General features: G+C 37.4%; 1 protein-coding gene across 1 annotated transcript in view; it reads right to left on the bottom strand.

The window, feature by feature from the left end:
* Positions 1 to 20,791, bottom strand: part of LOC122815569 (protein mono-ADP-ribosyltransferase PARP12-like) — a 1,409,919-nt gene that overhangs the window by 1,375,309 nt on the left and 13,819 nt on the right. The window lies entirely within an intron of this gene.

Below are 20,791 nucleotides of genomic sequence, written 5' to 3'. Positions count from 1 at the left end.
ATGCAGGGCAAATGAGATATGAGGTATCTGGGAGGAGTGAGGGATTATGGGTAGGGTAGGAGGAGCTCTAGTTCAGAAGTTTTAGCTTATTAATGGCCTGAGTCAGTTCCGAAGGCGAAACCATAACCCACGTTGATGAAGACTGAACAAACAACATCAGATCATAAGATAAGCTGCCAGACTTGGTCTGAAGAAATTCAATAGCAGCTGAGAGAAAGGTGACAGAATACATGCTTGTCTGGTGATATGTACTGTAAAATACAGCTCAGTCATTAGATGCAAAGCAAATGATAAGGTATTGCATTTATTCACATAGGAAATTTTCAGCCATTGTATTCAGAATCATCATTACAGCGTTTTTGCTCAAAAAGTTTAATCGACTGTCTCACTAGTGGTTGCTGTTTATGTAGTGCACCAGAGAACACATCAGCAGAAAAGAAAAGCAATATTTTACAGGACTCAATAAAATAAAGCGATCTCCATTCACAATTACTGCAACAACCCAAAATGAGAAGTAAGAAAATTGATAGGTTTGTGAAATACAGACAGCTGCTTGGCACATATTTCTGACAGTGACAATATTCCCAGAATTAAACCCCTGCCTAAAATTTTCACATTAATAAAACACATGTGAAACTATGTATTCACTTTATAATCTCGAAATACTGAAATCTCGAATTTCAGTATTTCAAGACCATAAAGTCAAATGTTCCAAATCCCGAAACCGCAAAAAACAAAACCCACCATACACCACACAACACAAACATCATCCAACCCACACCACAACAAACAAAACAAAAACACAAAAAAAAACAAACAAACCTACAATACATATAAGCAGGGGGCAAACCCATGTGTGCCCTTCAGACACGAACTCCAGTTCCCACAAACAGGAAAAGACAGCAAACTCACACCCAGACATTCCACAGTCCCTCGCACACAGACACACACATCACACATACACAAACACCAACACATACAACACTTACACACTCATACTTTCACCTACCTACCTTAACCCACATGTACAACTTATAAAACACTCACATACATTCAAAGTCCCACCCAAAACCCTTACAAAACACTTACATACCTTAAATTGCTCCTACATCCAAACACAACACCATACACACAAAACACCAGATGTAACGAAGCGTAAAACCATGACTGCAAATTTGAGATATTCGAATTTGCGATTATGCACTTCGCTATTTTAAAAATTCCACTTTATAGTCTCGAGATTAGTCCTTAGAATAGTATTACTATAAAACTATAACCACTAAAAGTGTCTCACACTTCCTAACCATTCCCACAGATACACAGACACAACAATGGCATTTATGCCATTAAATCCTGTCCAGTGCAACAGATTTGATTTTGTAAGCAGTCCTGCTACTTTTGTCTCATGATTTTCAGTGTATTTTCCTTTATTTTCTCTAATTTTTTTTTGTAATTATGTTAACTTTTCTCCCTTTGGCTTTAATTAAATCAATCAAATTAATTAGTCCTATTTTATTCGTATTTCCCTCAAAAGGATTTGTGAATCACTAAACTCCTGAATGAAAATTTTGGGAAACTACAGGCCGGTTTCCCCTAACAAAACCAATAGGGGCAGTCATGCAGAAAATCCTTATGGAAAGGCTGGTATTTCAAAACTGGGCAACAGGACTTGACAGAGAAGTACATGGAGATATGGTGTATGTGGAGTTCATTAAGGCCCTAACTTGGCCCTGCACTGGTGGCAGCAAGGAAAACTATAGGGGATAGAAGTAGGGCCAAGACTGAGAAAATGCAACTCTGCAAGTCAGAAGGGAAGGACACATTGGCAAATGGTGAGATGGACAATATCCAGAATAAGGAAAGGTAATACACAAGGGGCAGTACTGGGTCCAGGTGAAGTCAGTGTTTTCACTTTAGATGCATCTAAACAGGGAACTAGCTCAACCTTTACTTTCACAAAACAAAGATAAGAGCAGCAATGAAAGATGAGAGAAGGCTCTCAGGAAAAAGCTGAAAAAGCTGAGCAAGTGGAAAAGGAACATGAGTTTACATAATCAGGTTAGGGAGATACAAAGGACGGGAGGTGGGTGGAGGGGGGGGTCATAAGCAACAGATTGTATAGACATACCATCTGTTTCCTAGATCTGAGAAAGTACTTGTTCACACAGAGGGTTGTTGACTCATGGATGGACTGCTGGAATAAGTGACAGAAAGAAAATCCATGGAGACATTCAGAATACAGGAAACTTGAAAAAAGGTAAAAGGGAAGGAAACAAGGGGGAACAGAATGTTAAATGCATATAAATAGCAGACTAGACAGACTGTTTCTTTCTGCTACCAAACAAAATTATGTTATTATACACAGAAACATAGTATTTGTTTTATAAAGCTGGCTTAATAATGGTATTTACGGATATCTTCTGCTTCACTATTACTAATACTCTTCTAAAGCTATCTCATGATATTGCAATTTTAAAAATGCTGTAACTGAAAAGTAGGCCAACCAGTCTATTTCACTTACCTTTAAAACAAACAATAAAACCAGTTCTATTTCTTTTGTTTGATTTGCGCACATGTTGATTTCTGAATGAAACAATATAAATATTTTACACAAAGAAAAGGCAGCAAAGTCATAAATAGTTTTAAATTAAATGTCTATCAAAGATGAGAGTGTCTTTAAGAAAACTAAAACCAGTTGATTAACAGCCACTATTAAAAGGCAAAAAAATGTCTTTCGGCTTTCCCCAGTTAGAGGTTGCCACAGTCCTCATACTGATTGGCAGTGGTGTTTTTACGGTGTCGAGTCACCAGCCTGCTGCCCAACATTCACAGAAGGTACATACATACACACACGCACCTACCTGCATGTCTTTAAAACTTGGTCAACTGCAGGGAGGACATGCAGACTTCGCACAGAAGGCGCTCCAGCTGGGAATCAAACTAGAGAACCTCTTGCTATGAGGCAACAATGCTAACCGCTGCACCACCGTGGCCGAAACAACCACTATTAAAAAGCAAGGTCCTTAACTTAGAATTTTCAGAACATCTGCACTTCCTCCTCATCCACATGTTCAAGTAAATAATGAGGTGCTACAAGGATGAGCATGACGGCATGCCCAATGACATGAGTGGGGCTTAAAAGGCCACTATGTGCTTTTGCACATGATTCCTCCTTTGGGAAATTTGTTTCCCCTGTTAAATTTAACATTTAAAAATATGACCAGTGTTACAGACAGTCACAATCTGACTGCTTCTCACATTCCACGTACTTCAGACTCCGGTGCTGTGAGCCACCTTAAAGTCTTTTTTCATCTCATGGTTTTATTGTCGATGTATTGGTGCTGCTACCACTCAATAACAATGTCCCCTTTTTCCCTCTACTGTCACGAAAGGACCATCCTTCTCTATTCCTTTAACCACAGAATTGTCCACTTCAATTATTTGTGCATCAAGCCCTTCCACCCTGTTTCTCCATTCAGCTGTGCATCTGGGGAACTATTCTTGTGTCTACTGTTCCCAGATGCATGATGCATCTATGAAGGATTACTTTGACTTTATCCTACTGGCAGATCGTAGATCCACACTTCTGCAGATATGTAATATAGTGTAATGGATAGATATATGTGTAGTGCCATTCTCCACTGTGCTGTCTTAGGAGCAGTTCAACATAACAAAGCTCTGCCCACATCGCAAAGCTTTCTTGTTTTTTTTTTTCTAAAAGCTATTCTGTTTCCTTGGAGTATCAGAAGTATCTGTAAACCACTACATTCCATACACTTTTCACTATGTTCTGTAACGTGATCATTGCTGTACTGCATTTACTGCAAGGATTTTTTTTTTTGCCCCTAGTGCTTCAAACAGTTTCAAACTTGGGCTTGTGCAGTGTTAACATAAATGTTAACCCTTTTCTGTTCTGAGACTTAATAGAGTCCCCAAATACTGTTACTGAATGACTGAAAATTTGGACATTCATATTCTCAGACAAACTTGGATATTTCCAAGGTATGGTAACTTCAGAGTCGGTATGTATACACTCAAGGGTGCTCCTGTCCTGTAGGTTTTGAGTTTTTTTCTCTCATTTAATTATAAATATCAGGTGTAATACCATGCTACTTAAACTACTTAAAAATAATTTTTAATATATCTATGACATTTAGTTACCCCTCACGTCATGCAGGATGTAAATGCTACTAGATTCTGACAGATACAGAAGTGGCATGCTTTCAACTTGGTAAGAAGAAAGTGGTTGTAGATAACTGCTGTGATGTCTAGTTCTAAATAGGAAAGTTAGTCATCTGGAAGTAAGCCTTGCTACAGTCCTGATAAGTATTTTAAAGACAATAAAAGTAAGACAAAATAAGAATGTAAGAAAACATGGATAACATTTATTAATGTACTGCTGCCATTAGTGGAAGTCATCACCCAAGTGTAATTTGTCTGTTGCAAAAAGTCAGTTATTTTACATCTGGCGACTGTAAAACTCCTAAGAATGAACTCCTAATGTTTTTCAGTGCAGCTTGGACCAGGGACTTGACTGACACTGTCAGCATTAATAACTGGCAGTATCGATGACGTGTACTGCTGATCACGTTTCTGTCTTTTTTTTAAATTTCTCCTAGTCTTTTTGGTTTCTAATACCATGACATAAATGGATCCCATTCCTAAGTCAAAGTAGAATTAAAGTTCATAAAATTAGTATTGTTTTAATCTTTGATGTTACCCAAAAGTGCTTTTCACAGAACCCGCAACGTGCCCAGTAATGACTCTTGCAATTCATATGGAGGTACATGCACTAGTAATATATCCAAGTATGAATGTCATTTCTTTTTTACAAGACCGGTTGCCCCTACTACTATTGGAATTGTTTGGGTATCCTTCTTCCACATTGCCCTCTTTTCCACCTGCATATCCTACTATTTTATGAATTTGTAACTCTCTGTACGTAGGATACTCTAGTCAATGGCTTTCATAGACTACTATATTTGGTTTTCTCACATCAATTTTTTGAACTGTTGGTAGTAGGTGATCCCATGTGATATAAACTTCACCATTTTTTATGATACTTTGTGGCTCATGTTTCCAATGTTTTTCAGCCACTACAATACCATAATGTTTGCACAACTGCCAGTGCAACAGTCTTGCCACATTATCATGCCTTTCAGTATACAATCTTCTGCCATTAGTATATCACAACTAGCAATGGTGTATGCAACTGTTTCCAATTCTGTTTTACAAAACCTCTAGTTGTCAGTTTCTCCCACAAATTCAATGGACTTTGGTTTACAAAGTGTATGTAGGCCCCTGTTCTTGGGGGCAATATTAACATTTCACCTTTTGGTATGAATTTGCCTCTCCATAACCATTCCTGCATTCAATCCTGATCAACATGAGGTTCTTCCAGGAGTTTTTCATACTTGCAACTATATTTATGGATTTTCCAAATTTCTTGCCTTGTCATCTAATCCTTCACCTCATATTCTTTCTTTTGTTTTTTGGCACATTCAGTTGCTGGCTGATTTTTATCTTCTTCTGGTTTGGATTTCCATTCCCGCTTGATGCCGATATGCTTCTGCTAGACTTAGAAGAGAAGTCATTTTAGATTTATTCTCCTCATGTTTCAAAACTTTCACTGTGTTTGGGTCTTATGAGGTCAGCAGATATGCATGCAGTCCCACGACTGCAGATCTATACATGTAATCAATTTAAAGTAGGCCCATACCTCCTTCAGAAGGGGGAATATATAACCTTGGTATGCACTGACTTTCATAAATCATTTGATGAGCATAAAGCATCCTTCTTGTTTTCCTGTCTAATCTATCAAACACCTTTTGGGGCCAGTCAGTCACTCCAAAACTGTAAGTTAGGACAGGAATATCAAATTGGTTTATAGCTTGAATTTTGTTCTTAGATGTCAACGCTGTTTTCAGGATTAATTTAAGTCTTCTAAAATATTCCTTACCAAGTTTTATTTGCATTTATTCCTGTTTTATTGTTGATTTTTCATTAATTCACAAATATTTATACACTCCCTCTTCCTCAAGTTCTTTTATATATCATATTCTTGTCCCGAACTGATGTTTTCTTGGTGCTGCAGCTTTCCTGCTTTAAAGGTTGCTTTTGCACATTGTTCAAGACCAAATGACATTCTTATATCATCTAAAAAAGGTCTGACTTCTTGCAGTTGTGCTTAGAGGTCCTCATCTGATGGGCTATACAGTTTTAAATCACCAACAATGAGAAGATAAGTCTTTACACGTTGCTGCTTCCTGGGAGCCAAATTATAGCCATGGACTAATATGTTAAGCAGACAGCTTAATGGGTTAAGGGCAAGGCAAAAGAGCAATGGTGACAGAGAGTCACCCTGGAATGTCGCTCTTTGGATTTTTATCCCTGGAATAACAACTTGTTTTTTATCATGGCTTAACTGCAAAGTGGTCTGCTACTGTTTCATGGTCGCTGTGATGTAGTTTATCAGTATACGGTGTATCTTCTACATTTTTAAGCACTCTTTTATCCATGAATGTGGGATACTGCCAAATGCTTTTTTTGTAGTCAATCCATGCCATACTTAGATTCTTTCCCTTTTTACATTTCTTCACGATGACTTTATTTAACAACAAAAGATCCTTTGTTCCATATGACTTTCTTTTATTGCCCTTTGGTTCTATTGCCATGACTGAGTTTTCTTTTAAATGACTATAAACTCTGTGGGCATCTATTCCAGTGTATAGTTTATATGTCATCGTAAGGTAACTTAATGGTCAATAATTTTTAGGGTAGCTTGCAGGTTCACTCTTAAGTAGGAGCATTGTTTTTCCTGTTGTTATCCAGGTTGGTGTCTCTTCGGGGTGCACATATAAATAGTTCTTACTCATGACTAAACCTTCATGCAAAGATGTTAATACTTGTAACCAGAAGTTAGGAATTGCATCTGGGCCTGGGGTTTTCCAATTAGAGACTTTTCTTAACTTTGTTTCAATCTATCTGGCTGTTACTTTATCCCATTTCATATCCTGTACCTTTGAACTTCTTATTCTTTCTTTTACTTCTTCGATCCATTTAGCATCTTTGTTATGTTCCACAGGATCTTTATAAATACTTTCCAAAATGTATCTATTTCTTCTTTTGTTGGTCATCTTTCAATTCTTTTACCTTGTTTCCCAATTCTCTACAAAACATTTTTGGGTCATCAGTAAATTGCTTATTTTGAACTTTTCCTTTATATTTATCTGTGTATCTTCTACGTTTTTCTGCCTGTGCTGATATTTTTAATTTATCAACTGTGGTGTTGATGCTGCTGTAGCGTTGTCGCCTCACAGTAAGACGTCCTGTTCGATTCTCAGCTAGAGCGTCTTCTGTGTGGAAACATGCGTGAATGGGCGTACCTTCGTTGAAGGTTGTGCATCAGGGCCGGCAACTTGGCACATAAAAATCTACTGCCAATCATTAGCAGACCGGAGTTCCGCTGTGGCGATCCCCTAACCGAGAAAAGCCGAAAGACACAAAAATCTGCGATAGTGCATGATAAATCCTGATCCAGTATAATATTGTGCATTGCTTTTTTCAGGTCTATCTTCCTGAGTATTTTTGTTGATCTGTCCCTCTTCTACACTCTTCTAACACTGACACTTGTCTTAATTGCTTTACAGTTTTCTCTATTCAATACTTCCATAATGGTATTCGATTTCTCCCCTTCCTTTCCCTTACTATCCTGTGCTCTTGTGGTATCTGTTATTAATTTAGCTGCACAGTAATATATCCTGTTTACTTCTGTTATATCGCATAGAACTCTATGGACAGTCTTAGTTACTGTGTTCATTTGTGTTATCAAACTTCTTTTTTGGTTTTACTGACCTTCTGCAGTCTATTTCTTTCATTAATCTCAATATAGCTATCTATGTCTATTAAATTAAACAACTATTCTCTTAGCTCATTTTCTTCTAAACTGAGGGCACATTTTTTGTTCTCCATTACCTACAGACATTCTATAGAAAGTTCTACAGCATCTTCCTGTGGCACATTCTCTTCAATTTCATTGTGTGTTATCCATTGTTCTGTCATATGGGAACTCACTAGTGTATCACTCCTCATCATTAACTGCATCACACTTGCCACAGTTTCCTGTTCCTTCCCTTGCTATCCAGCTTCAAGTGAATGTTTATACTGGTTTCTTGTGGAAGGCTCCAAAATATCTTCATATGGCAACTGACCAATTGCTTCCCATTCCACTGGTTTCTCCTTAATTTGAATGTCTATTGCTCTATCCTGCTGTGGTGCTTTCTGAATTAGATGTTCTACACTGAATCGTTCACTTTGCAGGTGTTCCATAACCTCAGTTTCTATTTCTTTAACTTCTCCATTACTAATCTCCTTTTCCACGTTTCCTCGTTTTCTTCTTATTTTTATACTGTAAAGTTTGCATTTCTCTTCAAATACCTTTAGTGCTGGTCTTATCCTTATTCTTATCCTTCTTAGTGGGGTAACTAATGCAAACTCAATACCAAGGAGTGCTGTGGACTTGCAGCTCAGCTTCTTGATGGCACTTTGACTGTAAGCTTTGTTACTTGTTTGTTGTAAAGGAGTGCTTACTGATGTATAACATACACCCTACATTGATCATTACAGTGACCATAAAACAGTTGCAAACCACTCATTAGACAATCCATGATAAAGGATTATTATCCCAGGAATAAAAATTCATAGGGAGATATTCCAGGGTGACTCTTGGTCACGGTTGCTCTTTTGTCTTGCTCTTAACCCATTAAACAATCTACTTAACATATTAGGTCATGGTTACAATTTGGCTCCCAGAAAACAACAAGGGGTAATGACTTATCTTCTTTTTATGGAAAATGTAAAACCACATAGTTTATCAGATGAAGAACTGAAAGCACAACTGCAAGTGATCAAAACTTTCTCAGATGATGTAAGAATGTAATTTGGTCTTGATAAATGTGCAAAAGCAACCTTTCAAAGCAGGAAAGCTGCAGCACCAAGAAAATATCAGTCTGGGACAGGAGTGTGATATAAAAGAACTTGAGCAAGAGGGAGTGAGTGTATACATATCTGAGAATTAATGAAGGTTCAATAATAAAACATGAACAAGTGCAAACAAATCTTAGAAAAGAATACTTTGGAAGACTAAATTCAACACTAAAAACAGACCTGACATCTAGGAACAAATTCCAAGTTATAATCCAATTTACTCTTCCTGTTCTAACTTACAGTTTTTGGGTAACTTACTGGCCCCAAAAGGTAGTGGATCAGTTGGACGGGAAAACAAGAAAATGTTTCATGCTTATCAAATGATTTATAAAAATCAGTGTATACCAAGATTATATATTCCCTGTTCTGAGTATGGGCCTCCTCGAAACTGATTACATGTATAGATCTGCAATCATAGAACTGCATACATATCTGCTGACCTCACAAGATCCAAAAATAGTGAAGGTCTTAAAACATGATGAAAACAAGTCTAAGATGACTTCCATGCTTAGCTTATCAGAAGAATATTGGTGTCAAGCGGGAATGGATATCAAGCCAGAAGCAGACAAAAATCAGGCTGCAACTGAATGTGCTAAAAAACAAAAGAAAGAATATAAGGTGAAGGATCAGATGAGAATGCAAGAAATGTGGAAAAGGCATAAATATAGTTGCAAGTACAGAAAACTCCTGGAACAATCTCATGTCGATCAGGATCTGAAACAGGAACAATTAATGAGAGGTGAATTTAAACCAAAAGACGAAAGTTGAATACTGATGGTCCAGGATAGTGGACGATGTACACGATGGTTTCTATTGAACATGTGGGTGAAAAGACAAATGCAAGTTTCTTAAAACAGAACTTGAAACAGTTGCACAACATCTTGTTGCTGGGTGTGATACACTAATGTAAGAGGCCCTGTATACTGATATGAATAATAATGTGGCAAGACTGTTGCACTGAGGATTATGGAAACATCACAATATTGAAGCAGCTGAGAAGCATTGGAAATATGAGCCACAAAGCATTATAGAAAATGATGAAGTTTATATCACATACCAACAGTTCAAAAAACAGATGTGAGAAAATCAGCTACAGTAGTCCATGAAAAGAAGACAAATGTAGCACTGATCATTGAAACTGCTACATCCAGTGATTGCAGTAGCTTAAATACAAAGTCATAAAATACCAGGATTTGCAGGCAGAAATGAGGGCAGTGTGAAAGAAGGATATTCAGACAGTTCCAATAGTAGTAGGAGCAAGGGAATCTCACAAAAAGTACTTACAGTCATATTTGGATAAGCTACTGATACATGCAACTCTGTATTAACTGTAGAAGCCGTCAGCTCTGGGCACATTGTGGGTGCTGCAAAGAGCACTTTTGGCTAACATCAAAGACTGTAACAATGTTAATTTCATGAACTTTAATCATACTTTGACTTAGGAATTGGATTCAGTCACATCATGGTATTAGAAATCCAAGACTCAGAGAAATTAAACCATAAGAGGAAGTTCCAAATACCCCTGGTAAGAGGTCTAGTTTGGAAAGTAGATAGTGTCTTAATTTGATTGACATACAGAGAGACACTTTATTTCACAGGCAAGGAAAAGTGCTTCATTACTAATCTGTCATGTCAGCAGATATTGATGATCATGTGGTGAAGATTGAAGTATTTGGCACACAAGAGTTAAAACTGTTGTTTCTGCAAACGTGGAGGAGGTAAAAAAGGGGTGGATAATTTGTTGCAAAAAAAAATCAATTAAATTTCCCCATACGGAGATGTCCTTTTTATGCTGTAATAGCAGTAGTACAAGAAATGCCATACAACATGAAACAAGTCACGAATAGACATACTCCATACTTTACTGGCAGGCCAGAAGGGCATTATTGCCTGTGACTGAAATACTTGTATCTATGGATGCATACCTCTCAAACGTACCTTATTACTAGGAAGATTTTTATCTTTTGAGTCTTAAAAGTCGATGTTCCTCTCACTTCCACAATGAAAAGGTCTGTCACACATTCAGTGCTGAGATTTTTTTTTTAACTGATATCCATGATAAATAGTTACACTGAATCCATAATTCTTAAATGTCCCAGATTTTCAGGGACATCCCAGATTTGGTCTCAAAAAATGTCTGTGTCCCTCCTAATCCCTTCTAAAACTGGCAATTTTAGAAGACAAGTTGGTGGATCATACATTATAAATAATGAAAACAATTAGTTACTTTTATTACTTCAAAAAATGCATGTAAACTCACATTTTCTTATTTTAAAAGTCCCTAATTATTTCTGGATTTGTCACAGATTCTGGAGGTGACAAGTTTAGAGCTACGTATGACTGAATCACATTATTACAGCAAAACAACTTTTTATAAAAGACACATTTTAATCACCCCTTGATCCTCCTAGTTAAAGTTATTAGTCAGAGTTCTACATTCTGTCCATTTGTTCCATATTACGACAGGTAGTGACGTTCTTCATTAGATCACTGCAGCAGTAGCCTAAAGTATATGCGATGTCCTGCCAAGGATCAGCTCACCTCTAAAAGCTTTTTAAGACATCAGCATGCACCACAGCTGCCATCTACATCACAATATCAGAAATAAAGGGCAACTATGGCACCAAACTTTAGAACTTTCTTACAAAAGTCTACAATGCATTTCAGCACTTCAGAGATCCACTACAGGTCTGCTTTCCAGTCTAGGCAAACACGTTCCCAGTTAGGGATTGCACTGCATTTTTTTCTTGAAAGTTTAACACATAAAGCAGTGCAAGTTATTTTTTTTTTTTATGCCAGTACAGTATTGTAATACAGAAACCTTCTTTTCTTCCTGAGGGCTGCTTTTCTTGGTTGTTTTTTCTTACAATATACTGTTTTCCTTTAAGTTTTATCTCTTGCTTAGTTTGCCCTCCATAAAGAAATGTCTGATTCTTCTGCCATTTTATAAAGACTTGAGATATTTGTTCCACCAGTTTTTAGTGCCCTACCTTCTCCTGCTCATGTTAGGGACTCCATGCCTGGCTTTAATATGAAAATGAGTCCTACTACATTATTTCATCCCTCTAAGGTCTGCAAGAAAAGACATGTTACTAAGGAAGCTTTGTTTTTAGTCCAGTTTCTGTGCTTCAGTCATTAGTGAATTCCTCTTCTGTAGCTTTGAGTTGTTCCTCAGACCATTCATTTTCTTTTCTTGGTCCCTCCGTTGTTGCTCCTAGGGAAGCCATGAAGGACTGGGAGGCAGCCATATCCTCTCAGCTGCTCAGATGTCCTTGTTGAGGCAGGGAGAACCACCACTGTTGGCACAGGGGAAAGGACCGGGAACATTTTCTCTATTACACTCTGCTGAAGAACATCTTTCCCAAAGTAGGAACCATTCATGTAGCCTTACCTTGTCAGAAGGGTGTCTTAGGAAAAGGAAACATAAGAACTGGCCACACTTTTGCAAAGAGGCTATTTGTGACCTTTCATTCTTTTGGGACATACTTGCCACATCTGTGAAATGAAGGAGACTGGTTCCCCTTTCAAATATAGATCCTCTACCAGATGATCAGCCTTTACAATGGAATTTGGCCTCCCTGGCTTCCTCTCCTGCCAGGGAGAGCCTGACCTTAAAGGAATCCACTCCTCAGATTCCCCCAGAGTGGTCTTCTCTGTTTTGGATACCTTCACTAAAATGAGGGAGTTGTTTCACTCGAACAAAGTGATATTTTGGACTCTCGGATGAAATATTAGGACTTTCTGCAGGAAACTCTTCCTCAGTCAACTCCTACTCCTCCATTTTTATATTCTATATGCGACGTCTTTTTGGCAACTTGTAGGTCCTTTAACTGAAAGTCTTCGCTTCACATGAAGCATGACAAATTATATAAGGTTTCCCAATCTCACAAATATATTTTTACTAATCTTAGACCAGATCCACTAGTGATCACCTTGTCCAAATCTCCTTCTTCTAAACTCAGTACAGCAACTATTCCAGTACTGTCTGATAAGATAAGTAAAACTTTGGATAAGTTTGGTTTGAAGATTTATACTTCTTTCCAACTTTGCTCTTTAGAACTGTCGCCTGTCATGCTCGTATGTTCAATTTCTCCTGTCCTATTTCCACGGTATCCAGAATTTAGCCGCTATCCTTCCTTATTTTAGAGACCAAAGTATCTCTGCCTGACCTTCAGTCTTCTAGTTCACAGGTGACTAAGCTACTATAGGTTCATAGGTTCATACTAGGCTAACTGCCCTTGCGAGCCATTTTAAGCCTGGCCAATTATCTTTTGTGAGACTCAAACCCTGTACCTTGTGTTTGTAAGGCAAACACCTTAACCATTAGGCCACCCTCCCAACCCATATGAAATGTGCATATGATGCAGTATCCAAGTCAGCTGCTACAGGCTCTGTCCAGCAACATTATGCCTGATTACATTCTCAAAAATTTAGACTTTGTTAGGTCGGAAATTCTTAATGCCCCGTGGATAAAGATCTAGTCAAATCTTTTGAGAACCCTTGCAGAGAAAGGAACAATCAGGGAAAATTAATCCAAGGGATTACCCAGACTTTTTAGCCCTGCTTTTAGAGTTCTTTCAAGCAGCTTCCCCTAATTCAAGCCTTTCTTTCAGATCTCAGTCTGACTCTAAGCCCTTTCAGACAACTTCCAGTAAACAAGTCTACAGGAAACAATGGCAAAGGAGACCCACACATAAAAACCCTACCTGCTAGGCACAACATCACCCTAAAAAATTGGCTGTGTCCCCATTGTTATTGCCAGTGAAACATGGTTAAACAATAATGACAGGAAAACATTTCTGTCAGGGTAAAAATGTTTTTACTGTAACAGACATTCTAACAAAAAAATCAGGTGGAGGTTTTATGATACAAATTAAAGGACTTTTATAAAGACCTGTTATTATTACATGATCGATGATAACACAAATACTGTAGCTTGTGTAAACATGACAATAAAGCAAACCAACACAAATACTGTAGCTTGTGTAAACATGATAATAAAGTAAACAAACACAAATACTGTAGCTTGTGTAAAGATGACAATAAAGCAAACCCTAAAACAGATAACAATTGCTGGAATGTACATACCACCAATGTCAAGTGCTGATGACAGAGAATTCAAACATTTCTTGCATAAAATACGGGAAGGAAAAATAACAGTGGCTGGGCACTTAAATTTACTAGAAAAAGACAAGAATAATATTAGTAAGGAAATTATTTATAACATACAATCGTTTCATGTCACATTTTAGCACCATTGATGTACACTGCTCATTTAGGTTATAAAGGGTAAACTACTGCTATATTATTCTGCCAAACATGAATCTAAACTAATGCACAGAAGATTAATAACAGATGTTCGATTCTCAGCTAGAGTGTCTTCTGTGTGGAGACATGCATGAATGGGCGTACCCTAGTTGAAGGTTGTGCATCAGGGCCGGCAGCTCGGCACGTAAAAATCTACTGCCAATCATTAGCGGACCGGAGTTCCGCTGTGGCGACCCCTAACCGGGAAAAGCCGAAAGACACAACAACAACAACAGAAGCACAGTCACTATGTAAAACTAAATGGAGTGATGCATTCCGTGGACAAACTACAGAAAGAATGTGGCAATTTTTTTTAAAAGAAACTGAATGCAAAAATGTTATACATCAGAATCTAGGCATACAAGGTCAGGAGGATACATTTCTATAAGAACAAGATAATGTAATTAAGTTGAGAAACAAAATAAAAGAAATGGGAGTGAGGTTTAACTAGTTTTACCTGTTTTTTAATCAATAAAAATGTAATAGAAGTGTGAAGGCTGCCAGCCTAGCCAGATAGAATTGTGCATATAATTCTATTACTTGTAAATATGAATGTGGAACAGACTTGTTTTCTTAAATGAAAGAATATGCTGTGAAATGTGAACTTAAAACAATGTAACAAAATTGCCCTCTGCTGTAGAGAAAGCTAAGACAAGCATTTCTTGTTTGTCCTTTGAAGTTCAAATTATTTCATGACTGTCTTTGATGTTTACAATTCGGCTCCGGCTGGGCTAGATGAAGGCATCCTGCCTGTTCTTTTAACTTAAGGAATAATTACTAGAGTTTACATGTAGAATGTCTTTTATGGCTGTAGTTTCCTGCAGCTGCAAGATAACAAAAGAATGTAGTATCTGTCAGCCTGGGAACACCAGGAAAGTGAAAGAATGATGTAATATTTATCAGAACAGCAATTTCAACTTAAACAGAGAGAACCAGAGATCATTAAGCATTTTAGTCTTGATCATCCAACTCACAGCACTGCCTGATGTCTTATGCAAGTTATCTTAGACGTGTGTTTTTTTTTAGAAATAGCCAAGAACTAGAAAGATTAGACTAAGTGTTTTTCTGTGATGTCAGAACTATACTACTGATTTATTTTAAGTATTTCTGTGTGTTCTCTGAACTCTTGACTAGCTCTGTGTAGTAGAAAATATTATCTTGTGGTTTTAATTATTTACTATTAAATATTTTAAAACCTTTTAACTGTGGCTGGTTTGTGTAGAAATATTTTAAGCTCTAGAGTACATTGCATATTTATAGAGTTTACTGTCCAAGTCACTCCAAATAAGCTTTGACAGCTTAGTCACACTTACCAACTGGATAATAATATTGCACAGTAATAATTGGACACCCTTTTAAGGGCCTTTGAGTAGCTGATAAGTATTAGCTGGGTAGTGGCAATGATTTCTACCGTATAGTCTGGGTAAAAGGGGCACAGCTGGAGAGCCTGTGCCAGCCTTCCCCAGAAGTATCTGTGTGGTTGTATAAACTCTTATCTCAAAGTGTGTGTGTGTGTGTGTGTGTGTGTGTGTGTGTGTGTGTGTGTGTGTGTGTCAGCTAATTAGGCAGGGACATGAAGCACTGGTTGGACAGAGAGGGTGCTAGAGATTTTAGCTTGCCCAGCTGGCTGAGATCTGGACCCCATAGCTGTGCCAGTGGGGAGTCTTATTGGGGACCTGGAGAGCAAGGGAGCGACCAGCCCCAGACTGACTGTGATCTCTGTGTAGTCTTAAGGGAAATTGCACTTTACTGTGTGTATTTGTTATCCTTTCCTCACATATGAGATGCCCTCTCTGGTGTTAGTGGTGAGGATTGAGGCTCCTAGATTGCTGGACCAGGGCATGGGCATCACAAGAAGCACCTTCACACCCAGTGGTTTCAAGGACTATTAATTTAATTCCAGTATTTTTGAAGATCAGGACACAGTGAAATAACTGCTTGGTGCTACTTCTGAATTCTGTTTTCTGCCCTGGGACTAGATGAACCATTCGTGGTTTCAGGTTTTAGTGCACGATTAACACACCCCTTATGTGGTTAAATGATAAACTGTACTAATAACATCTGTGTAACATAAAATACTGAAATTAAATTTGATTATACTGAAAAAGAACTATGTAAACTGGACCCAAACAAAGCACATGGAGGACATGGAGTTAGCAATAACAACCCAAGAACACTTCAGCGTGAACTTTCTGTACCATTACAATTGTTATTCACTAGGTCATTTAAGCAAGGGAGATTCCTCAAGATTTGAGATACGCACTTGTTAGACATATCTTTAAGGGAAAGGGGAATGGGGGAAAACCCAGAATAACACAAATTCTTAAGTTTACTTTCTTATTGTGGAAAATAATGCAGAAGGTTATTTTGGATAAATTATTGCCAGAACTGCAAATATTAGCACTTGAAACCATATACCAGCATGCATATATTGAAAACAGATCTATAACCATCTGTATATGATGTTCTATAACAATGTGGTAACAGCTTTAAATGAAAAATTGTGCATTGTCTTAATTTACAGTGATTTCATTTATATAGACTTAACTTCAGGCTTTGCTATGGTCATACACAAACCACTGATCAAAAAATTAGAACCACTAGGTATTGACATAATCTTGATAAGATAGATTGCTGCATGGCTTACAAATAGGACAAGCCAAGTATCACACAATAGGACAAGTGAAATTTTAGGTTACAGTTAGGGTGTCCCACAGGGTTCTCTCCTAGGCCCATACTTGTTTAAGTTGTATCTTTCAGATCTACCTTCTTCATCCTAAGTGTTCCATAGTCTGAATGCAGTGGCTTGAAAACTGGTAAACTGATTACATGTGTTACAGATAGGGTACATCTGCAAAACAACTTAAATAAATTGGCCTTTGGACACAGGAGAATAATATGTTGATGGATACATCAAAAAATAAACATGAGATTTGACAGACACAGACTGAAGGGTGAATATTTAATACAGCACACTGTGACAGAAACCATCCATTCATTTAAAGACATAGGTACATGGGTAGATCTGGCTTTGAGTTTTTCTAATCATATCAACCAACTTGTTAATGATAGTTACTGAACTATAGGCTGTATAAAAATATTTATAAAGTCTTAGAAATCAGAAATGAAAAAATTATTATTTGTAAATTACATCAGACTCAAATCAAGGCATGGAATAACAATATGGAAACCTTTTTAGGAAAACAAGCATGAATAAATGGAAGAGAGTACAATAGAAATATACCAACAGCATCCATCAGAGTGAATATTTAAGTTATTATGAAAGACTAAAATATCTGAACTTGTACAATGTCACATATAAATATTTATGAAGAGTTATATAAGGTGTATAGGGCATTAAGGGAAAACTAACTCTGGAAATGTTCAGGGTTACCAAAAAGCAGCAGAGAATCTTCAGATAACCTATGTAAAAGATTAAATAGAAATGATATATGTACTAATTGGTTCTCTAAGAACAGCATCTGATGCATGGAACCATATCAAAGCAAGCACTAGTTTAGATATTTTTAAGAACAACTTGAACACTTATTACCTAGTTAAAAATGCATGCAGCTGCAATTGTTATTTTCAGTGTCTATACTGATAAATCGAGCTAAATCCGAAAAATACATTCCTTCCATCAGGAAAAAGTCCTTTATACCTTTACGTAAAGGCATACATCTACAGAGTTTAATAACTACAAGCTCATTAAAATCCTCTTCTCCTATCAAAAGAACTTGAAAAATGTATTCATGCTCAACTTCTACATCACTTCAATTCAAATAATCTCTATGAAATGCAACATGGTTTCAGACCCCCACCACAGTACAACCACCACCCTCCTTCACTTCATCAACACTACAAACCAGCACAGGAGCAACAGCAAACTAGTGTTCCTACACTTATCCAAGCTTCTGACACTCTACCACGCCAACATCAACTGAACTCTGTTCTACACATCTCTCTCAACTTAAGGAACCATGAAAGGGAGGATTACCTATCTGGAAGGCAACAAGCAGTCAAATGGCAACAGGACCTCTCCTCCTCCTCTCACATGGTTAGCATAAGTGTCCCTCAGGGCTCTATAATACAGCCCTTTCTTTTCAATATGTTTATAAACAAGCTTTATACTGCCATTGACCAAGAAAATATAGTACAATTCACAAATGATTTGGCATTAATAATATATATATATATATATATATATATATATATATATATATATATACACATACATACATACATACACACACACATATATATATATATATATATATATATATATATATATAAGCGAACTGGACGACCAGGAAAATAAAAGTAAAATTTTATTGAGTGCTTTCGTCAATTTTTAACTATGACTTCTTCTGAAGAAGTCATAGTTAAAATTTTACTTTCCTGGTCGTCCAGTTCGCTTTGTATTTTCTTAGCTTGGCTCCTTTTGGTTTACCATTTTATATATATATTATATATATGGGTCCACTTCGGTAGATCGAACTTTTAAATGTTCGAAGATGATATGGCTGAGACCATAACCTCTGAATGGAGATCCGCATACAGAGCAGAATGGGAAGATTTCCCATTTCCGCACTGTAGTGCGATCTCGGAGTTGGTATATTTAAGTAAGGGGGTGTGGGGGGTGCAGGGGGGCATAGCCCCCCTGCTACAACAGTTTAATTTTGTTTTTTTTGTTTTTTCTTTTTTTTACTTCAGTGTTCGAACTATTACAAGTTCGAACATATGGTGTCGGTCATATTTGGTTCGAACTTGTAATATATTCGATCTACTGAAGTAGATATGTATATATATATATATATATATATATATATATATGGTTACCTATCAAAACATCTACTCTTCATAACATCTAAACTCAAAACATCAAGACCATAACATCTAAACTTCAAAAAATCTAAAACTCATAACATCGAATCTCATAACATTGAAAAACTACAAAGCAACTATAAATAACATCCCACAGAGTTTTTACTATGTTTATGCAGGGGGGATCTCAAAACATTGAAAACTACAAAGCAACTATAAATAACATGCCACACACTGTTTGCTACACTTATGCAGGGGGCAAGCCCCCCTGTACCCCCCCCCCGTAAATTAAATATACCAACTCCAAGGTCGCACGCTGTAGTGCGACCTTGGAGTTGGTATATTTAATTTATGGGGGTGTGGGGGGTGCAGGGGGGGCTTGCCCCCCTGCATAAATGTAGCAATCAGTGTATGGGATGTTATTTATAGTTGCTTTGTAGTTTTCAATGTTTTGAGATTCAATGTTACGAGTTTTAGATGTTTTGAAGTTTAGATGTAATGGTCTTGATTTTTTGAGTTTAGATGTTATGAAGAGTAGATGTTTTGATAGGTATCCTATATATCAGCCACAATATCCAAACCCCAAGAAATCAGTCAAATTTCTCTCTCTTCAATTGAAACCTGACTGAAAAATTCAATCCTGCTCCTCGATCCTAATAAAATAAAACTGATGCTCTTCACCCCATTATCTCAATCAAAAAACATCTATGTTCAACCTATTGATCACTGCTGCCTTAGCTATGTGGGTTATATCCTGCTACAGCCAACCGGCTTCCAAAGATTTAGGGCACCTTCCACAAGCCTAAAATGTTAGGCAGCAAGAGTGGAGTTGACTAAAAGACATGTTTGGGTGCCATGCCTTTTGGAGCTTTACTGCTGCTGATGAGTACGCTCCTCTGAAGCTTTTAAGGATCAACAGTCAGTTTGTGCTGTTCCTTTGCTGGGCAAATAAGTTCCCTTTGGGGGAAAAAAACTTCTGTTTGGTAATTTGGCTCATTAAAATAACTTTCATGAAGAGGAAAGTACAAATAAAGCTAGAAGTCTGTGTTTTAATGGACTGTCATGAGAATGTACTGTACTTTTAAACAAAAGCTGTCTTGTGTCCTGTCAGGTTAAAAGTTGTTTAAAGTAACTGAAAAACATATTTTGCTATGGAAAAACTGTGTTCATTTTAATCTGTGGGGTTGGCATAGTGTTTTAAAGTGCTTTTTACTGTGTTTGTCTGGGAGAAAAAAGTGACTTTTTACTTTTACTGGTATTTGATGGTTGTTTTCCCTGGGAAAGAGGCACCATCTTTGCCTTGACCATGAAACAAACTGTCAGTCCCAAAGTCAGTCCTTCTTCCAGCCACAAAAAGAAAAATAAACAGCCTTTGCCACCACAGCAGGCTAGCAGTGTTGTACTTCAGAACACTCATCTTTTAACCAAAATTCCTCTGGTGTAGCAACTACAACCACTATGGACTCAGGGGTTAACCACGTCCTCTACGGCTAGAGGTTCCCTCAGTGGGCATGGGAGAGACACTCTTGTCAGTTCTGGAAGAGGGAACAGGGAAGGCATCTCTGTTTGTCAGATTGTTGCGCTCATCCCTAGGGAAGATGCTGCTGCCACTAACAACACTGTTGGCTACATTTCCATTTTTCCTGTCAAAAAGAAGCAGAAAACTAAGCATATA

Source organism: Protopterus annectens, chromosome 11.part0, assembly GCF_019279795.1.
Source record: "Protopterus annectens isolate FY-2018-M chromosome 11.part0, PAN1.0, whole genome shotgun sequence".
NCBI classification, from domain to species: Eukaryota; Metazoa; Chordata; order Ceratodontiformes; family Protopteridae; genus Protopterus; species Protopterus annectens.
This window is presented reverse-complemented; position numbering and strand designations above follow the sequence as displayed.